Raw genomic sequence first — 21654 nt, 5'->3', positions numbered from 1 at the left:
ACTTAGCTTTGTTTCAAGGCTTTGATTTTTTTTTTTTTTTTTTTTTTTTTTTTTTTTTTTTTTATTCTGGTAAACCAAGCAGTTTCACACTGCAGAGCAAGTTGTGCATTCAAAGCATTAAGTCCTGAGAAAATTAATATTAAACATCTATTTTTATTTGTATTGTAACAACTCAGAATTGTTTTTCAAGTACAGGAGCTCTTTTGTGAACTATACATATCTAATAAAAGAGCATCTGATGATAAATTGAGGCCATGGTAAGTGAATGCCAAATGCTAGAAGAGAAATGCAACATAAGCCAGAGGTGATAAAAACTAGTGTAACAGCAAGGAAGAGTGCATCTTGCTGCCTGCAAGGTAGCAAGAAGTAAGAGCAAAAGTAGAACCTCAAGACCCTCCCTGGAAACTGCAAAATGAAATCTGAAGAAACAGCTGTGTTGCTATCTCTCATGGGAAGTACAGGTGAGGACTGATGCAGATGACCATCATGTATCTTTTGACATCAAGTCTGTCTTGGCAAAGAGCCTGATCAAATACCTATGGGTCTGTGTCCTAAGCTATTCAGGTTCCTCTGTGACCTTGAAAATCTCCCTGGAGGATTTTGGGATATTTTACTTTAAAGAACTAAGGGAGGAAATTGTACACACTACAGCTTTCTTCTTCCTTTGTCACTCATTCTTTGTTTTGTTTTGTTTTTCATTGAGGAATTGTCATTATTTTTATCTTGTAGCTTTTTGGTGGATGCCCAGAAACATCTTGAGCAGTGAACTTTTGGCTGATAAAAGTAATTGTATTAAGGTAGCACACAAGCAGAGGTGAAATAATAGGAACTAATGGTAACTCTAACTTGGATGTTCCTGCTAAGTTTTAAAAACTATTATGTTGAGCAAGGAAGCTTTTGATTAAATTATGAAAGACATGATCTCTGTGCAAATTTTATGATTTGTTGCATTTCAAATCAAGTTAATTCATTCCTATGAATGCTTCTCCCTTTAGTGTCTTGGAGTTTCACAGACATAGTTTTGTGACCATTTGCATAATTATCTAAATGGGCAACTCTTTGTCCTTCATCATACTTTCCCCCTGAGGATTTCTTTATTTTTTTTTCTTCTTTGCTGTAATCTTTTGAAGTCCAGCCCAGGATTTCTGAAGTGTAGGTATTGGCTTGATTAACTTCAAAGCGACACACTGCTGACTATCATATTAGCTTGTCACTTGGCCTCCAGCAGACACTGCAGTTGTGAATGGAATTGAGTAGCTTTAGTGGAGCTATATATTTTTTTCTTCCATAGCAATGGAAAAATAATTAAATATGAAGGTTCAACAATGTCACTCAAGTACATGTTCATATGCTAGATAATATTATCTGCTGCAACTTTAAATGTAGAGAGCTTTATAATGCCAAAATATTTTTTGTATTGTGTTTACTCTTTTGCTGCCCCAAGAAGAACGCAGAGGAATGTGGAGATTTGGCAGAATTGTAATCAAGTCCCTTTCCCAGGACTTTGGGGTTTGAAGTAGCAGGAGATGCAGATTTATGTTTTTACTTTTTAATTTTTTTTTTGTAAAATTAATTTTGATGGACATCTAAGGAACAACTATGTCCCTGTTTTCTGTGCAGTACTAAAGCTCCAAAGGTCAATGCAATGTGTCTCATTATGACAAAACTGTAAATCGTCAGTCACATAAAATCATTTTTATAAACTACATCCTCCTAATGTCAGCTATATGATGCAATTACATTTATTGCTGAACTAGTTTCCCTACCTTATTGTTGTAATTAGAGATCTCAAGATATCATCTGGCCCTGGTAATAGTCATGCCCTAATGATTAAATAGTTGCGGTAATCTGTGGGAGGTGAAAAATTTTCCTGAAATGTTGACAAAGATAGCTGTGTGTTTTTAAGGAATTGAGACATTTTCTTGATAGAGACTATCTCTGTATGCTGTTTTGAGATGTTATGCCTGCATCTTACTTTGCCTAAGAAAACCCCCTTTTCTGCCTTTAATTTCTCTATGAAAATGAAGGATACCCAAATGCAAACATACCTAGATTGAAAGTCAAAATGCACAAACTGTGACAGCGGCTGGCTTTTGAGATCCAAAGCAGACTTGCTAGTGAGCAGCATTAGGTTTAATTTTTCTTTGTAATCTGAAATATATAAAGACAATAAGGGAAAACATATTTAGAGTTGTATGCAACTGAATAGATAGTGTGGTTGCTGGGATGGTAAACACACAAGCCTTTAGAAGTACTATGTCTGTTGGACAAGAGGCATGCATAGGTACTCTCAGAAGGGTTTATTTTGTTAGTAATTAGAAATCAATGGAATATGAGTTAGAATAATAGGTCACAAAATATCTAAGGATATGAACAAATTTGACCAATGATTTTTTATAGGGTACTTAAGGTATTTTGATGATACCGATACACCATGCCTGCCTTTCTGTCAGCCTGTTACTCATTTGATATATTTCAGTGATTTTAAAAAGGCTGTCTCTTGCAGCGCTGTTCCATGCCCTCCATCTTTGGCGGTGTTCTGTACAAATGAAACTGTACGTGTTATGCAATAAAGCCTTGTAACTGACATCTGTAATGAAAGGGGAAATGAGAAATTAAGAATTCAGTCCTAGGAAAGCACTTGCATGTGTTATTTCAGAAACCAGGACTAACGTAAAACACTACAATTAATACTGAATACTGCATATTATTTGATTACAATTCAGAAAACTTTTTTTGGTAGGTCACAGTAGGGTGGCTTGATTTAAATCACTAATTTTAATCAAGATTTAAGTCAGCAGGCGGGAGCCCTGTATTTAGATAATTAATTTTAATCTGTACTTAATTATTTTCTTAAAGAAATTTCAGTCCTGTTGGTAGGTATAAACAATTAAAACACACTGATTTGCAAACAGATGCAATCTTGTCTTAATAATTAATAATATATTTTGTTAGTAGAGAAAGATATATTAAAATACATATGTGAGTAAATATATCACTTAATATGCATTTATTTATATTGTTAATTTTTGCATTTTCTGGTATTAGAGTATGGTGAACTATGTTTGTTGTCTGCTTTGAGGATACTTTCTCGTGTAGGGTTTTTTCAAGAAGCATACCTTGGTTCATGAAATGTAAATTAAGTGATTGGTTAGGTTACTTAAGGAAAAACATATAAGGAGATAGATATGATTTTAAAAAATACTACTAAAGAGGAAGTGTAACTTAGTTCTCTTGTTCAGTAACTACTGAAAGTGCATTAGCTGTAGTGAGCTCTAAGAGCTCTGTGCTCAGCACACTGTATTTTTAAAATATTTGAAAAATCCATCAACCTATCTTTAGGTGTCTAAACAACATTCAGAGTATTTCCCCACGTATTTCAGAATTTTAGAGCTTCCAGTCTTGCATCTTTCTTTTGTATCTTTTGTCTTTTTTATCTTTTTCTTAATTAACAGATGGAAGAGAACACTATCTCTTTTGAAAGGAAAATTGACTTACTCAGTTAAACTCAGTAAGTTTAACACAGTGAAGAAAACATTATTGCCATTTTTAGGAGATGTTAGGAAGAAATATTGAATTGAAGTAAAAATGTGGCTTTAATATGGCTGATGAAGAAAGTTGAAATTATTTACCTTTGCTTATGAAAAAAATAAAGTCAGGAACACCCAGAAAACAGCATGTGTTTGGAAAAAAAACAAAAACCCCAAACATTCATTCAAGAAAACAGGTCTTCTACAGCAGTGTGTCTTATGGCAGTAGCCAAATAGATAGAGTAAAAAAAAGTTCTAAGGGGAGCTTATACCATGTTAGAGCAACAATGTATGAAATAAAGGTTCCTGTTTGCAAGTGAGACAGTGGTACCTGAAACATTGTCATGGATAGACTGGTTCAATTATATATTGGGCAGTTATATATAGTGATTTTGTACTTTAATGAAGAAAGAATACACTCTCTGAAGTCTACATTTGTGCATTTATTGTGTGTGTAATTAAGGAAATTTCAAAATATGGATAACATACTGTAGAAAGTTTTAAACAAAATATTTTGTGCTTATTTAATAGCCAATGTTAGATTAGCAACTACTAAAGCAATGAAATGAAACAGATTTTAAACCCCGGTTTTGCTGTAGATCACAGCTTTGAAGAAAAGTAATGGGAGAATCTGGTACAGAGAGAGGTGCTCTATGAGGTAGGCTGAATGGTGTGATGAAATGCTTTTTTGATGCTTTTAGATAACATCAAAAGAAACAATTTCTTATTGCTTTGATCTGGATAAGAGAACAGTAACTGAGTTCCTTCTAGACACACAGATGCTCTAGATCCTAGAGAGGGTTGCACTGAGATGGCACTGATTTTTCCAGTAGGTGTGTACTTTTTCTGCAGCAGTTGGCTCCAAGAGAAGTCCTTCCTACCTGTACCCAGGAGGAAAAGTTTGCATCAGGGCTCACCGCTGTCACCCGCCATGTCTGCATCTTTCACCTTATCAGCTCTGCAGCCTTGGGCAGAATGGAAGTGGATCCATGACACATATCTAACCCTTCAAGTATCACTGCTGCTACTCAATGCTCTCTCCCCAGCCCAGTTTTATCACTGTTACCTACTAAACAGGACTGCCTGGGGGTTTTGGGTAAAGCTGTGCATCTTCGCAGTAAGGGAGCCTTTCTTCACGTTGGTGGTATTTAGTCTTCCAAAGGAATTGCACCTTTTCCATGAAGCAGTATATTTGAAGGGGGTGGGGTGGGAATATTTTCATCCTTCTTCCCTGAAGCCTGACCACCTGGTGCTGATTTGAACAGTCTTGTGAGGTGGGGAGGAAGGCAAATCTGCATTCCCTGCACTAGGACCCAGGGCATGATTTCAACTGTCATGTCAGATGAAAATTCATGAGGCTATTCTGTCACAGTGTGAGGCAGCATAATAGAATATGGTCTCATTCATAAAAATTTCTGTTTTCTTCCCCTGCCACTTGTCTTTTTAGCTATTAAACAGGGTTAAGGGTCCTCTTGTCACTTTTATTAATGCAGAGAATCTACATCAAGGAGATTTTTTGCCTTGCTATTGCTTGGAAAGTTTCTCTCAATGTTAGAATTAGAAGTGAAGATGAAAGCAGAAAAAAAATAGACATTGAGAAAAGGATAGATACTCAGTAGCTCTTTTTCAGGAAAGAAAACTCAATAGAGATGATGTATGTCATCAGATAGTTTAGAGATACTTCTCTATCCTGCTGATTTAAGAGAGGGAAGTGAGATGTAAACAATAGATCAGGGGCCTCACCATGGAGCATGTTAGAATAGACTACAGCCTAAATCCTTATCAAATGATCTTGAATATTAGGAACTTGTTGATTTCAGCAGCTGAATGATTGCAGCTACTGCAGGGATTTGCTCTTTACATTTCCTAGCTCAGGGAGCTGAACTTTCCCTTCAGGAGGATTACCATTAGGTCTATAGGACCTAATCAGCATAAACCTTCAGCCCAGCAGGCAGGTGTCACAGTGGCTGTTCGTTTGCAAGGTAAGTAGCTACAAAATGTGAGAAGTTCAGAATTAGAAATGCAAGTCTTCTGTCATTTTTATCATTGGACCCTGCAGGGAGGATCTGATTAAATGGATATTCAACTCTTTGCATTAATGTGAGCCCAATTTTAATTTGCATATAATTAACAGCACAGAAAGTATAATTTTATTATTTGCTGTTGGAAAGCAGATCTGTGGTGGCAAGGAGCTACATACAGTTGCTGAAGTGTGATATAAATGACTTTATCTCATACCTCTTCTTTCCTTCCATTTCTGCTTCCTGCAGCATATTAATTTCAACATCTGTTTTGTTTGGTATGAAATGCAACATCCAGATTTTTCCTGAATTAAGTTGCTTCACGTGTTTGTTTTATAGGTCCTCTATGTAAAAAAACCAATGCTGCAGACCTGGTAATCTTCAAATGCCCTATATAATTTCACAGACGTATGTTTCAAGTTCTGTGGTACAAAACACAAAAGCAATCTGATTTGGATTTCCTAGGGCATGGATTCTGTCCACAATTTCTGACATGTGTTTGGGAAGTGACAGGGAGCAAATCAGTTCACCTCACTGCACCTAGTGGCCAAGATAGAGTTTTATTTCAGTCTAGTAGGGCAGTTTTCATAATCTTAAATTAATGGCTATAGGTCCTTCTACTTGCTGAGTCATGACCTTTCTGCTCAAAAATTGTGCTCCAGAAATCCATATCAGCAAGATTTCTTTAATGGACAGCTGTACTAGCATCTTGAAACTTCATGGGCTTTGCTCTACCAGTAGCTGGAAATGCTGTACTTCATCAGATAGCTGAAATGAAATGATAAAAGGTAAAATCATTTGGTATATGCTGACTAGATGTGAAAAACAGCATATCCCATATGTTCTGATATGTTGAACTGATATGCACACATATGTTGAACCAACACATAGTACTGTTTCAGAGAACTGGATGTGTTAGGAATCAAAGTCTTACTAGATTGAATATGTTATAGAGAAACTAACTTCAATTAATTGAATTCTCTGGAAGAAAACTCTACCACCAAAGTTTATTGCAACTGATTTACACCAGAAATTTAGACAAAAGTTTACGTATTGTCATATCCACTCAGATTCAGTAAAATCTACCACAAGCAGTATGCTCCTCTAAGATTGTGTAGAAGTGAATCATCTGGGGAATGAAACCCACAAATACATGGAATAAATGCTAATTGCTGAACTGCACAACGTTGATTTCAAGCTTACACTTGTCTTAATACCTCATTTGAACAATGCTCATGGTTGTATCCTTCCCTTCTATTTACTTTTAAGTCATGCAGAAGGGAGTAGATTCTAGTCCAGCAATTAGCATCTAAAATAGCATTTAGAGTCTGGAATCTGGTGATCCTGGGTTTTTTTTGGCTAACTCTGGGTAAAACATAAGTACATAGTGTCTCTTTACTTAGCTCCATTCTTTTGTGACTATTTTCCTAATGGAGTAAGATGGATACAAGCCATCAGCCATATGAATGTTTTCCATGAGACTGGAATGTTTATAGTTTGCAAAACGTAAGTTTTGCAGTGTCTTAGAGGCTGAGAAGCCTTAGGCCATCCACTTTCTGGCCAGTTAGAAGGCAAGAAGCTCCTTGGAAGGCTGAGTGGTTAGGTCAGCAGCTGTTGCTTATGTAATTGTACCAGGATGCTGAAGCTAATTAGGGCACTGTGATGTGAAACTGTTCTAATCTGGTTGCATTGATTATTTTAAGAAACATCTGTAACACCAGAAAGAATTTTGAAAAATTATTGAAGCACTTGTAGTTTTAATTTGAGCTGTCTCTCCCCAGTTTGAGTACCCAGTACATCTTTCATTTATTAGCATATGGTCTTTGTATCCTGTTTAGATTATATTTCCTTGGGCCTGCGTGTGCCAGGCTCTAAGCAGAAGCAGCAGATCACTGCTGGAAAGGAATTACAGTAATTGACTTGTGGGGTCACAAACAGTTAACTCTGTGGGAGAGATGTTAATGCTAAATGATGCAATAATGGCATTTCTCCTGAAATAAATGATACCAGCATCGCAAGGTTTACAAGTAGTTTCCAAATGACCACGAAATGTGAGTAAGCAAGTCATGAGATAAAATGTGCATTCTCCTAGCAAGGAAAAAGCTGTGTCATGTGCTGCCAGTGGGGCTTCATCAGTGAGCAAAGGGTATGGCTGGATTTAGGAGGATGCAAGTTTCAAGCTTATTGAGAAGGGACACAAGAGGCAAAACTTGAATTCAGGGGCTTCTCTAAATGTGTAGGCTGAAAGCATATACACAAGAAAAGACTTCTGGGTGTGCAGAGTATCCTTTAAGTAGATTACAGGGAACATAGGGTGTCTCTGATTACACTGACATTAAACTATTCCTCTGATGGCTTTTTCCAGCAGGAACATTCCTCATCCAGGTCTCCAGTGCCTCTTATTATTGGTAAAACCAGGTATATTATAGACTGTGTTGGCTTATGTGTCTCATAGTCAGATATATGTATGTGCTTTATACCCGTTGGTGCAGTCCATGGTGAGATTCTCTCCCATGGAAGGGCATGGGGCACAACTGGAGCATTTTTGCTTGTGTGGATGTTTATGGATGCTGAACTTTTTCATCCAAGCGATTTCCATGTTCCTCTGTAAACTAAAGAAAGATTTCTACTTCTGTGCACTACTGCTCCTAAGTTAAATGTATATGAAACTGAAAGTGGAAGAGGTAGAGAATTGTAACTTCCTGTTGTCTTCACTAGCTCATTACTTTGTCTGAAGTGACTGGGATCAAGCTGTAACTGGACATGCTGGACATGACAGCCTTTTCTTTGTTTAGTTTTGGTAGGATTCTGGCAAATTGATGTACCTAAGACTTGCCTGGTTCATGACTTATTAATATAATTTGAGCCTAAGTGATTAATAGTCAGTAGTAATTAGCATATTAGACTAGTATTCAGAAAGTCTATCTTTCCCGAAGCACATAAAAAGCCTTAGAATATATTGAACACAAATTATAATATTATAAAAAGGTAACCCTCCTATCCTTTTTTCCAAGAAGTAGTTGGGCTGGGCTGGATGTTCATACTAATATATTGTTTTAATGTATTTCTGAATAAGTGGTAACTAAATAATGTAAGATTGTCATAGTGTCTGGCTACACTGAATAAAAGCAAGAACAAAGTGAGTAATTTACACCATTATAAGGCTGAATATCATACGAATTGGTAGGTGTACTTTGTATCTGAGAGACTAACTGTAAACTTCCAATCTCTTGAAGGCACTGGGAAACCTGTGGGATCCCAGCAAGATATGACTTATGAACAAGACTTTTATTGGCTTTGCCTGTATGCATTGTGCAAAATTTGGCAATGCTGTATTCCTCAGTGATGCCTGATCAAATATTCACTGTGTCCTTGAGGTTTCTTGCTTTCCTTCTCTGGCACACTGAGCTGTGACTTTTGGTCTTTCGTCACCAATCAAAAATTTGTTAACTTTTTGGAAGTATTTTGTGTCTCACATTGTAGCACATGTGATGAGTATGTTCTTTCAACTCTTCTAACAGAAAAAGGAACATGTTTGCTTTTGCCTAAGGATGGCCTGGGCAAATGCTCCCAGGCATACCTGCTTTAGCTGTATGTGACGCAGGACTTGCACAAGAAGAAAAGTCATTTGGGAACATGGAAATCCTTTAGTTGAAGCTGTGTTTCTTGAAACACAGCACTTCTTTGGAAATGCTGTGTGTAATGGAAATAAATGTATTTTTCTTATTAACAGGTTCTTATGTGTAGCTTTATTTTTAAAAGTTGTTTATTAAATCCTACAAAAATATTTATTTTACGTATGTTTTCTGCATCATCTGCAGCTGCAGACGATGGTGGCAAATTCAGTCCATTTAAATATATCTGCAGCTTTATTTGAATAAGAAATGTATTGAATTTGGAAATCAGTGTAAGCCAAATAATACAAAAATCCTATGTATTAGGACTTTGAAGATACATGGGATAAAGCAGGTGTAGCTTAACTGCAAAAAGTCTAAGGCTCTGAAAAATCTATAAATGAAGTGTAATAGCTTATTTTCAAGATCTGACTGAGAAAAAACATATTTTCTGCAATAGTCACAATTGTAATTTAGTAGAAGGAAGCTTTTACAAGGTTGTTGTTGCCAAGGTAACCACTTCATTCCCATCCGTGTGTTGAGCATATGTGTATCACTTTATCTCAGCTCTCAGAGGCAATATCATGGCACTGCATTTGGGAAATGATTTTTTTTAAGTGTATAAAACCTCAACATCTAGAAGATTCATTTAATGTTCTCACTTAAGACAGACTTAAATTACTCTTTTGGGGTTCTTTTATGCTAAAGTTCTGAGTGTGAGTGAGTCTTGTTATAGCTTTAAACACCATACAGAATGAAATTTAAAAAGTAAACAAATTGTCAATATTTAATTTCAAATGCATATATTCAATGATTTATGGATTATATGTACACACGGGCATGTATATATATAAATGGATTGTGTTTATGTTTGTGTGCAGGAAGGACTGACAAAAAGGAACCAAAAGAAATCTCACCATCCTAATCTTTCCTATGGTTGATATATACTGGAGCTAATTTTTTTTAATGATTTTAGGGAAACTATTTAAGATTGGTTATTGTATGGATTGCGACCTGACCAGCAAAGAATGAGCATTTTTGCAAATTTTTACTATTTGCTGGTAATCTCCAAAGTGCCTGGCAACAGAGTTAATGTGGAGGTTAAAAAAAGCAAACAAGGGTAGGGGGAGCAGACAGACTAAAAATTATGGCCTAGACAGGTGTATTTTATGCCTCATTTGAAAGATCAACAGTATGATTTGAAGTCAAGTTTAGTAACACCCGTTCCTAGATGTGTAATAATGTCCTTTTGCTACTGTGTATTATACTGGGAAAATTTGCTGCATGATGCTGCCAGTGGTTTTTACTGCTGTACAATACTGAAGCTATGTCAATTTTTGCATTACTAAAAGCATGAGGAAGCTTTGCTTTATGGTTAGCTTTTGACTAAATTTCCCATCCTTGACTTAATAGTCTTTATTTTTTTTTAGTAAAGACAACCATGTTGTACCATCTTTGAAAGTGGCCAAGGTGGCTGTTTGGCTAATGGTGGGGTTTATTGTATGGGGAAACTCTCTGTGATCAGTAACTTTTTGCAGAGGGACAGGGTAGACAGTAGAAGGTGACAGTGTTAAACCAACTTGAGGTAGATTTGCTGGAGGATGTCTGGCAGAGCCTCAAATTGTTGTGACTTATCTTAAAGGCCGGAACAAGACTTTAGGTCTTTGCTAGAGCCTAAGAATGTTGGTAAAACATTCAGAAATGTTTCTGTTGAGCACAAACTCAGCTATTGGTTAATTGCACAAAGTAGCTTGGTTTTTTCACTGCTGTTGTTTTGAGATTTGGAGAGAAAAAAAAAAAGCCAGCCTATTCTCGACAGATCTTGCTGAACAAGACAATGGAGGGAAATAAGTTGTTTTATTCCTATAAATACTATTTCTAAATGTATTTCAATAATCTTTCTGTATGTGGAGTGTGTGCCATCAGAACTGTCTTTTTACTCTGAATATATCAATTGGAAGGAAATTTGCATGGCCTCAGGCAAGACTAAGTATAAAGGAAAAACCATGCAAGCTTTTATTTCAGAAATATCTTGTTGCTATCTTTTGTTTAAAACAAAACAAATTGAGTTCACAACTATACTCATGTCAATGTAGAAATAAGCCACCACTTTTTGTAACAACTACTGCTTTGGAAGTTCACTGTTTGGTTCTCAGACCGGCTTCCCCTCACTTTGCCCATTCAGCAGGTACTTGACAACTTGTTGACTTGCGTGGCTGGCATGCAGAACTCTAAGCAATTCTTACTCTGCCACCACTACCCAGCTCATGTTCAATGTGCCCTCTGAAGTCACATGAGTTTTTTGCAGTTTTACAAGACCATGGGGCTTGTGCCTGCAACGTTCAGTACTTGGTCTGAGGTTTATTTGCACATGAAAGCATATGAGATCCCTGTTCAACCCACAGAGCCTTTTGTAAAGAGAATACTCAGGGGGATGGCAAAGTATTCTCTAATGGAAGTGGGAATAAGATAGCCTGGTCTAAAGCAAGATTGCACTGATATAACTTCAGCTACACAGGGGACAAGGGCTGAAGAGTGAAATAATTCAGAGATGTTGGTACAGGAACTGTGTCCAGACAACAGCTATGGACCCAGATCTCAGTGCAACGATCGAAGTGCAGTCATATCTCAATGGGGGTTTTCCACTAGCTTGTACAGATTTGGGCTTGACAACTTGTGTGAAGCTCTGGGCACACAAACACACACCAAAAAATTGCAAAGACCAAACAAATGTTTATTTTTAAAAGATGATAAAGATGACCATCTGTTTGAGGCTTTTTGTTTTCTTTGTTATGAGGATGCTCTTTGGAGTTGCCCATTTTCTCCAAAGCTGCCTCATTGTTGTAAATCATTACATACAGATGATTCTGTTATTTTGTTGTTCTTTTATATTTCAGGATTTCTAGGGCACATGCTACATGAGCAAAAATCCCACTACTGGGTAATCCCAGACTTATGTTCTAATACAGTTAGCTAAATAACTCATGATGTTTCAACAGTTTTAATTACCTAAGATAAGAAGTGATCATTAGCTTAAAACTAATACCACTTGGGATAAAGAGTTTGAAAGTGGGGATCTTTAAGGCCAATATGTAAATACATAACTCTTAGTCCCCAGTCATATCTCCCTACCTAACACTTCATCACAGGGAAGTCCCCAAAGGATCTCTAAAGAGCTCTAACCAGGCATCTGCACAGATCTACCTGTAGTACAAAAGTTGGTAATCAAGGTCAGGCAAACAGTTTGCAAGTAACTGAGCGAATGCATTTCCCTACCCTCACTCACTCACTTTCCTCATTCATTTATGGCTTCTTTATCAGGAGATTTCTGCAGCATTTTTTATGTAAGAAAATTTTGCTTGGTATTTCTGTGGAACAGGTTTAGAATACAGTTAAAGGCAAACTTTGTGTTGAGTGTTCATTTGAACATTTTAATTTTAATTGGCAATTAAATGTTTTGGATGGAAAACTTACTACATTGGATGACAGTGCAAGTCCTTGATCTAATTTTCTCTTACCACTGGGGACTCGATAAACAGAAGACTTGTAGTGGTTCCTCACTAGTGGAATAACAGCAAAGATAATTTAATTTCAGCCTTGAGAAGGACATTTCAAGAAAGCTATAAATCTCCTTGTGCAGTGACTCTCTGTAGATAATCATGAAACTTGAAGTTTCCACCAATGCTGTCTAAAATGAAAACAGGTGTATTGAGAGGACTAGTATTTGGAATACTGTCATATCATATTTGGGAAAATGGAGAGCTCTTCAATTTCTCAGGTTCTTTAAGGACTCTTTCTCTGACAAATCAAGCTTTCAGAAAACATAACTTTTGGTAAGATGTAATTATAGAGTTAACCAGCCATTAACAGTGTTCCATATTTGGATAGTTATATTTGTGTCCTGACTTATTTGTTCAAAAAAATGCATTAGTTTTTTAAAATTAATGGCAGGCTGTGTTTGCCTAAGCTGTATGGAAATGGTAAGGTTTTAGTACAAATAGGTTCTACATTTGATAAACACTGATATATGTAGCTTTGAAAGAAATAGTATGGTCTCAGCAACAAAAAAATATTGACCATGGACTTTTTTTTTTTAAACTTAACAGCCTTCCCTTGGATTTTACTTAGTCTAAGAATTTTATGCATTAATTGAAGAGGTTAGGTTTGTACCTGCTCACTTCATTACCAGCTGTTACTAATTAGTGGAGCTTAGTCATTAAGGAACCTGCTGGGGTTTGAGGAGAACAATTTATAGTTTTTCATGGCATTTAAGCACACAATATGCTTGTGACTGGAAAAGTTTCATTTGGGAGCACTCAGTTTTAGCGGCATTAGCATATCTGTGGTGGGCTAGACTTGAACTAATATCCCAGAGCAGGGGGCATGGGAGAGCCCCCACTACTTGTGTAAGTGCTCCAGGAGGGGTTCAGAGCAGCCTTTTGGGCTGTAGCTGCACCTGTGGCAGGACGAGTCATGGGGCCTGTGCTGTTTGTGCATGGTGAAGCTGCATCATTGCAAGCTTTAGCCTCAAGCAGTCTGAAAAACAGTTTTCATTAAGCCTCAGTATATGGACAACATGATGTCTCATAAGGGTATGGGGGAACAGAATTGCCTCTTCATGGGTTGTTCAGGTCATGGCAGGCTGGGCACACACGCTGTAATCCATTAGAAAGGTGTAAGCTGATTTCCCTAATTAATTATTTTTGTTATGTGAAGCAGAACCATTTTCTCCCCTACCTTAATTTAGTCCTTGCTTCCCATAGGTAGTGGTCTGTTTTGTGTCTGTTTCCAGAGCCTTTGTTAATAAATCCCAGTATTAATTCCAGGAGCTTGGAGATTTTTTTGGTGTGTATTGCTGTCATACTTTTCTGTACAAGTTCTGGTGCAAGTTAGCCTGTCAAGTGCGAGGACAACAGTTTTGATTAGTTTCTCTGTTGGAGACAGATGAAAGAGGAAGTCTTCCTGCTCCTTCCTCCCCTTGAGCAGCTGTGTAGTACGAGTTGTCCCCCATTGGGCTGATGTCAAGATTAATGTTTTGCTCCTATGAGGTCTCTCTAATGGCACCATTTAATGTACTAGATTACATTACTGGGTCAGTCTTCAAGCTTTTGCTGATGGACTTCCAGATCTATCTGGCTACATTGGATTTAAACTTCAAACACACTCCTAACATATGCTGTTGCATGTCTTCACTGGTCTTCACTGTAATCACAGAATCACTAGGTTGGAAGAGATTGAGTTCAACACAGCCCTAACACCTCAACTAGAATGTGGCACTGAGTGCCACATCCAATCTTTTTCTAACCACATCCAGAGATGGTGACTCCACCATCTCCCCAGACAGACCATTCCAGTACTTTATCATCCTTTGTGTAAAAAACTTTTTCCTAATATCCACCCCATATTTCCTTTGGTGCAGCTTAAGATTGTGTCCTCTGGTTCTGTCAGTTGCTGCCTGGAGAAAGGGACCAACCTCCACCTGACTACAGCCACCTTTCAGAGAGTTGTAGAGAGTTAGAAGGTCACCCCTGAGTCTCCTTTTCTCCAGGCTAAACACCTCCAGCTCCCTCAGTCGTTCCTCACAGGACTTGTGTTCCAAGCCCCCTCACCAGCCTCACTGCCCTTCTCTGGATGCTCTCAAGCATCTCAACATCCTTCCTAAACTGAGGGGCCCAGAACTGGACACAGTTGGTTGAGTTTTCCCTTGTACAGTTCTGTTTAATTAGAAGCTGCCTATGGTTTTATTGAAGTATTTCAGCTCCATATAATATAAATGTACTGCAGCTAGGTACGGCTCCTAGATGATTACTGACCTTCTCTCTGGGTAGAGGCAGTATTCATATACCCAGCTACCTACTTATATTTTAAACTATCAATTAAAAAAAAATTAAAATAACCAGAGCTGAGCTTGTGATTGAACACACCCATTAACAAAAGAGTAATTGAAAAAAAGGAATTAACATTTTTGTGATTGTGCCTCTACTACTAACAACAGATGATTCCAGTTTTGTCCTCTGCCCCAACTTGCAATCAGACTCATCTCTTCCTAGCTAAGTCTCTGCAGTGTATGGCCATGTAGAAGTGAGAGCTTGCTGCTGTTTCTTGGCTCACATAAGGGCTGCTGGAGGGCGCAACAAGAAGATGAGTCCAGTACTATCCCATAGGCTGCAGGAGGGTAAAGCTGGACAGTGGAGAGTATTTCTGTTTAAAGAAGCACTTCAAAGCAAACTGAAAATATAAGGTTACTGCTGACTAAAACTTTGGCCTATTTCAATCTGGAATATGTCAAAATATTCTGACAGCATGGGAAAATCCCCTTCTCCCCTCTCTGCAATGTGTTCCAAAAAATCCCCTTCTGACTGAAGGGAATTGATTTTGCCAATTATTTCAGTTTTTATGGGAATCCACAGAGACCATTTAAATTTCTGGAACTGGCTCTTCTGGGAAGTAAGTTGAGACAGAGGAGTGAAAGGGTAATAGGATTTACCAGCCATGAGGAGAAATAAGTGTCTGTCCTCATTTGTGCCACATGAGCCTCTAGCCATGCAGCTGCAGCTTGGGTCAGGTACAGGAGTGCCAGGTGATTTCTTTGCTGGGAGTAGGGCCTGTGGACTTGCCTTCCATAATTATCCTCTATTTCATCTCCTTAAGGGTTACCCCATATGTCTTCTAGAGAACTTCAGCTGCCAGTAGTTTCAGATTCCTTATACACTGCACACTGGTCATTTTGATAAGGATGCCTTGACAGGAGCATTTTCTTTGGGCATAAAAATTCAAGGACTGAGTTGGTTTCGTTGGTTGTTAAACCAGACTGTCAGATTGTTTTGGAAATGGATTATGGAAAGGAACTGTATTTCTCCATGCCATTTTATGTTGCTGAGTCTCTTGGACTACTGTTTGGTTCTCCCATTTTTCATCTTAGAGAGGAAGTCAGAGAAGCATTGATGCTTACTGGGATGTCGCCCTTTGTTTTCCCCTTTTTTAATTTTGTTAAGATGTATTTCAAGTCTAAAGTTAATAGTAAGAATGAACACCTGATTTTATGGAAATCATTGGGAACTTTGTCTTTATGGGCAGACTTTTCCAGAAGGACTTTCTTCTTAAATAATGTGTTTGGTGCTCAGTTATCTCTGGAGAATTGTCCTAGGTTGCACAGTATGCTTCCCGCATACTAAATACAAGCACAAACAAAAAACCTGAAGAAAACCCAAACCCTTTCACCAGAACTATCAGCAACTCAACCATGAATCCTTAACTGAAGCAGGAGTACTTGCCCTGGTCTTGGTAGACTCTCTGACGACATAGCAGCGGCTCAACTTAACCTAGTGGATAAGAGTGATTCACTTAGGGATGAGAGGTTCTTCACATGCTGTATCGCACTTTAAAATGCTAAGTACTTCCATATTTGGAAGTACTTATCTTTTATTTTCTACAATATCTTAATTTTTTTTAAATGCCACAGAAATAATATTAGGGTTCTCTTAAGAGTTTGCTTTTATATTAATAAATCTTCAGAAAACCACATAATTTTTTCTGATTGATTTTATAATTTGGCACCTGCTTCTTATGAATTTATTTCAAACAGTTAAAGATAGTACTAAGGCATCTCTTTCATTTCTGCTATCGTGTGACAGTAACAGATTACTGACTGCCAGTAATTTCATTAACATTTCAAATTAAAGAATATAAGGACACACATTTTATAACAGGACATTTTTTTTTTCTGGTATTCTTTTCTTCCTTTCCCTTTTAAGGGTACTCTAAAAGTAATTTGTAATTTATAATGTTGTTAATCTTCCTGTTATGGGGGTGAACTTCCTTTTCAGGACTTCAGAAAGGAAATGACTGCTGATGAAATGTGCAAGATTCACAGAAATGTAAACAAAATAATGACACTGGATGACAGAACAGGCGAAAGAGAGGCATCAGAAGTACAGAATTCTCTTTTAACCCTGGCAAATTTGCCTTGGTCTGATCTGATGGGAAAAAGGAGGTAGCTGAGCCTACCCTCAGTTCAGACTCTTGGCTCTTTGTTGAAGCTGATAGTACAGAAACTCTCACAGCAAATTTGGCAGAGTGTTTTGTGCACTGTGTGACTTGTGTTCAATTCACTCCAAGTCCTACACCAGCAGCCTCCAGAGGTCTTCAGTCTTTGTAATCTGAAGTAGTCATAAATCTTAGAGCTGTTTCTTTGCAGCTAAGCACTGGTAGAGTGCTGAACAGACATCAGTTCATTGAGCTTAAGAATTAACAGATATGTGATACTGAATTTGGAAAAAACAATTGAAGAGTCAAAATTTGTTTAAACAGACTGAGTGGGTATACTCAACTACCTGCCCCTCACAATTCTGTTCTGGAATCAGCTGAGACCTGCTGGCAACTTCAGTGCTCTGTGAGTTCTCACATAGTGATATAGATACGAAAATTTAAAATGCATGAATCTGGTGTGAGTCAGCTGAGAGCTGGTTCAAGTTAGTTTTTTTAACTTTAAAATGAACTAAGTTCATCAAATACAGATTTTGACCATTCCTTTTCCAAGGCCCTGCATTTCATGCTGGCTTTACCCATTTTTTTTTTTTTTTTTTTTAGTAAGAACTTGCAAAAGAAAAATGTGCATTCTACACCTGTTTTTCTCAGACTTTGTATTTCAGGGTTACAAATTACTTTGGGATATTTAAGGGGAAAAGGTCGCCTTAAATAGGCACTAAAAGTAACTGTGACAGAAAAATACATCTTTATTATGTGTCAGTGCAATTAGCATGTAGGAAAAGCCAAAAAGAAAAAAGCAGAGTTTAGTGTAATGCAGTTGCTCTATTAATTAATTGGACAAAGGCTTGGTTTAAAAATACCTTTTGATAAGAAATGGAGGTCAAAGTGTGCATTATCCTAAGATCTTATTTACCAAATGTAAATGAATTGATGAGGTGTGTAGGGAGAAAAAGAAGAAAAACACAGGTACAGTCAAATTTCATGGCAAATTACTGTCTTCAAAATGAAATTTTTCATGTGTTTATTCTGGTTTACTGTGATAAAAATATCCTGAACAATCATAGCTCAGAAAATACCCATCTATTCCAGCAGAACTGCAGATTTTTCTGGCTTTGCTCTTGAAACACTTCATCTAAAAGGATTTTCTTTAAGTGGTGCACTGCTCCCCAGGTTTCCCTATCTTTGAAGATTACTGGTATATTTTCTAATTTAAAGAAAAAAAAAGGCTTCTGGATTTAGCTGAGCAGTGATCACATCTAATTAATTCATTTCAAAGGAGTAAGTTCTGAGTTCAGACCAGTGTTTTGATTGTCAAAACCCTGGAAGATGGTGTTTAATGGTGATGTTAATGACTTCTTGAGGGAAAATTCCTTGCTTTTGGTCTAAACAGTCATATTTGAGAAATACTCCAAAATAGGTAGTTGTAATAGGAATAAATATTCTTTGAACATGAAGGCTTTTGAGTTATTTTATAAGGTTACAAATGAGGATATTTTAGAGATTGGTAGTGAGTTACTGCATCACTTTACCAAGTGATGCCATTCAGGTCCCGCTCGTTCTACCTTGACTTTCAGTCCCATCTAAGTTCTTTAAATGTAAGTGGTAGCAGTTTGCTGGGATTATCTCTCATCCCCTTGGAAAACCCTGTGGTATCCCACCAGAGCTGATCATCAGGAAGAAGAGCTGTATAATGACACAAATAGTTAAAGAGTCCTAAGAGAAGGTTGCACAGGCATTCGCTTAGCTGGGCTTTCATGTCTGAGGCATTTACTGAAATAAGCTAAGAATGAAATAGCACCTGTTCTGACCAGATGGTAAATTCGTGGAGTTTTATCAGATGCTGAAGCTGTGTGTGCGTTTTGTACAACAGAGACAGAGATGATCACTATTACTCCCAGTCTCACTCCTTCAGCATAAATATTGCATAGGGTTGAGGAGCTTAATAAACAGATGCATAGCATATTATTTCATTTTTTTCTCTCAATCCAGTCAGTTACATGTCAGGATTACTGCTAGTTTATGGGGTCTGCTCTCTGTGTTTGACTTGGTAAAATTCAAGGATAAGGGGATGGAATTTTAATTAGATGCATTAACATGACTTTAGAACCTTGTACTGTTTCTGACTAGTGGGGTGCTTATATAGCCAGTCTGTCTCATCTCTGACAGTGGCCAGAAGTGCATACCCTGGGATGAGTAAGAATGCAGCAAGTGGATGTCATACTTTATAGGATCAAACATTTTGATCTTTCAGCTTGTTCAGATGTTTGCATGTTCATTTTGTATTGGTACTTTGGTACTTTTTCCTCTCTAAAATTGTGCAGTTTTCCCCCGAGTTGGATCTCCCTGGTTCTTCTTTGTCTAGGAGTCACATTTGCCACTGATTAGTCTTCAAGTGTTATAACAGTTCTAAGCAAAACTGTTAGTTGTTACTGCTGGTGATAAAACTTCCACTCTGAGTTCCTTTTGAATCCTTAGCTGAGTATAACCTAGTCCTGGGAATTAGACACTTAATCTAGTTTTTCCTTATTTTCTTTAGGGCATTTTAATTTTAGAGAGACACTTAGAGTTCCTCCAAAACTAAGGACCAAAGCATGGGAATATCTCTTGTGTTTTCTATGATCAGCTCTGATTCAAATGACTTGGATTTTTTTGCTGCACCTTTGAAACCTTCATATGTATTGTGATCATCACCTGACCTTCAGATTCTGTTATTATTTGTGTTCCTACAGTTTCTCTTATAATATTTATGTTGTTGATGTATGTGGAGAATAACTTATTGGCAGTTATGAGTCCTGATAATCTTTATTTGAATTTGGTTTTGATATACCTTGGGGGGTTTTGTTTAACTTGTTCTTTTAATCTTGTAAAGGTTTTTAAATTCATGATAGCCCCAACTTTCTGAATGATATCTTGCTCCATAGAAGCTTCCTTACTCTTCTGGTGAGCTGTGCTGGCTTCATTCTGTCATTTTGATTTGCTGATAGTGAGACTCTTCATTGGTAAGATTCTGACCCACACTGAGCCTTTTGAGTTTGCTACAACATGAGGTTTGCAACTCTGAACTTTGGGAGACCTCTAAGTAGCAGGCCCATGAAATAGTTCTTTTTAAGGCTTAAGTTTTATCTCTGAATTCTATCCTGATGGGTCATTTCCCTGATGTGTTTTCCTGATTACCACAGAATGGATCAGTAGTATTCCAAGGGCAAAGGAATTTGATTCTACGCAGTTCCTTAAAATGCACCAAAATACTGGAAAGATGTGTAGGAGGCAGTTAGCAATGAGTTTTCCCTCATGATTTAGAATTCAGATTCTCAGTCTCAAAGTTTCCAGTTTTATCAGAAAGACATGATGCATTCATTTGAAGATGAGCTCCACTGTACACACCTCCTCAGAGTTATAGGATAGCCTATAGGAACAGAGTTCTTTGGTGTCCAGGCTATTTATTTTTGCAGTGTCTTAGGTGCAAAGATTTGGGACAGTGGCCTGATGTTCTCAGTTCCACATTTCCTGTTATTCCTCTACAAAGGAAAGAAAAAAAAAGATGTAAGAAGACATAAAGTTGCAACACATAAAAGTACTTATCATTTGAGTAGGAATAGGTTGCGTGCCAGGTGGTTACCCTAGTGTTCTTGTATGATTTTATAAATAAAAGGCAACTATTATATTTTTACAGGATGCTTAAAAGGATGTATAATTCATTTCATACCCTTTCAAGATATTATATTCTTCCTGTCTTCATCCTTAAGAAATTTCATAAACTCTCAAAACTAGAAGTAAAATTACCTCATGGGGATCTCTTTTTTTTTCTAGGCATGAAGTTATGAAGTTGCTAATCCAGTCTTTTATCTTGAATTCACCATTATAATGTCAAGATTGAATAATCTGCCTTTATCTCCAGGGTGACAGCTATGTAGAAACTTCAAAAGGGACAGTTTTGCCAGCATCTAAAGCCTCTTGTTAATTACTACATCTTGAAGTAAAGTGAAATAAAGGAGGATGAAAATTGTATTTCTCTTTGACAACCTTGTAAAAATATCAGTGATGAAGCAGTACATTTTAAGTACTTTAAAAATGCATTTACTGAGATCAAGACCATTCTGATCATGGTTCAGGTTAAAGTCTACAAGATACATTATAGGAAGATGTGTGTGTGTCACTGATGGTTTAGAAATCTCTTAACTGGGAATTAAATATTTTGCCAGTATTTTCTTATTTAAATCGATTGAGATGATTTAGTAATGGTGTTGCTTTGCATCTGGCAGAAGGGCTTGTATTGTTGCCTCTTCCAAGTAGAATTCAACTTGTTTCATTTCATATCCCAGTTTTACACTGTTTTCACTGCTGTTGGCTTTACATGACCTGATTATGTAAAGCCAGATAGAGTGTAAATATTATGACCTGTAGCAAGCACTCTGCTATCAGCAGAGAATGCTAATAGTGAACTAACTATGTGTGTTTTCAGGAGTGGGGTTTGAGATGTTCTGCGTTGTGTCAGTTTGT

This window comes from Haemorhous mexicanus, chromosome 7 (genome assembly GCF_027477595.1).
Source record: "Haemorhous mexicanus isolate bHaeMex1 chromosome 7, bHaeMex1.pri, whole genome shotgun sequence".
NCBI lineage: Eukaryota > Metazoa > Chordata > Aves > Passeriformes > Fringillidae > Haemorhous > Haemorhous mexicanus.
This window is presented reverse-complemented; position numbering follows the sequence as displayed.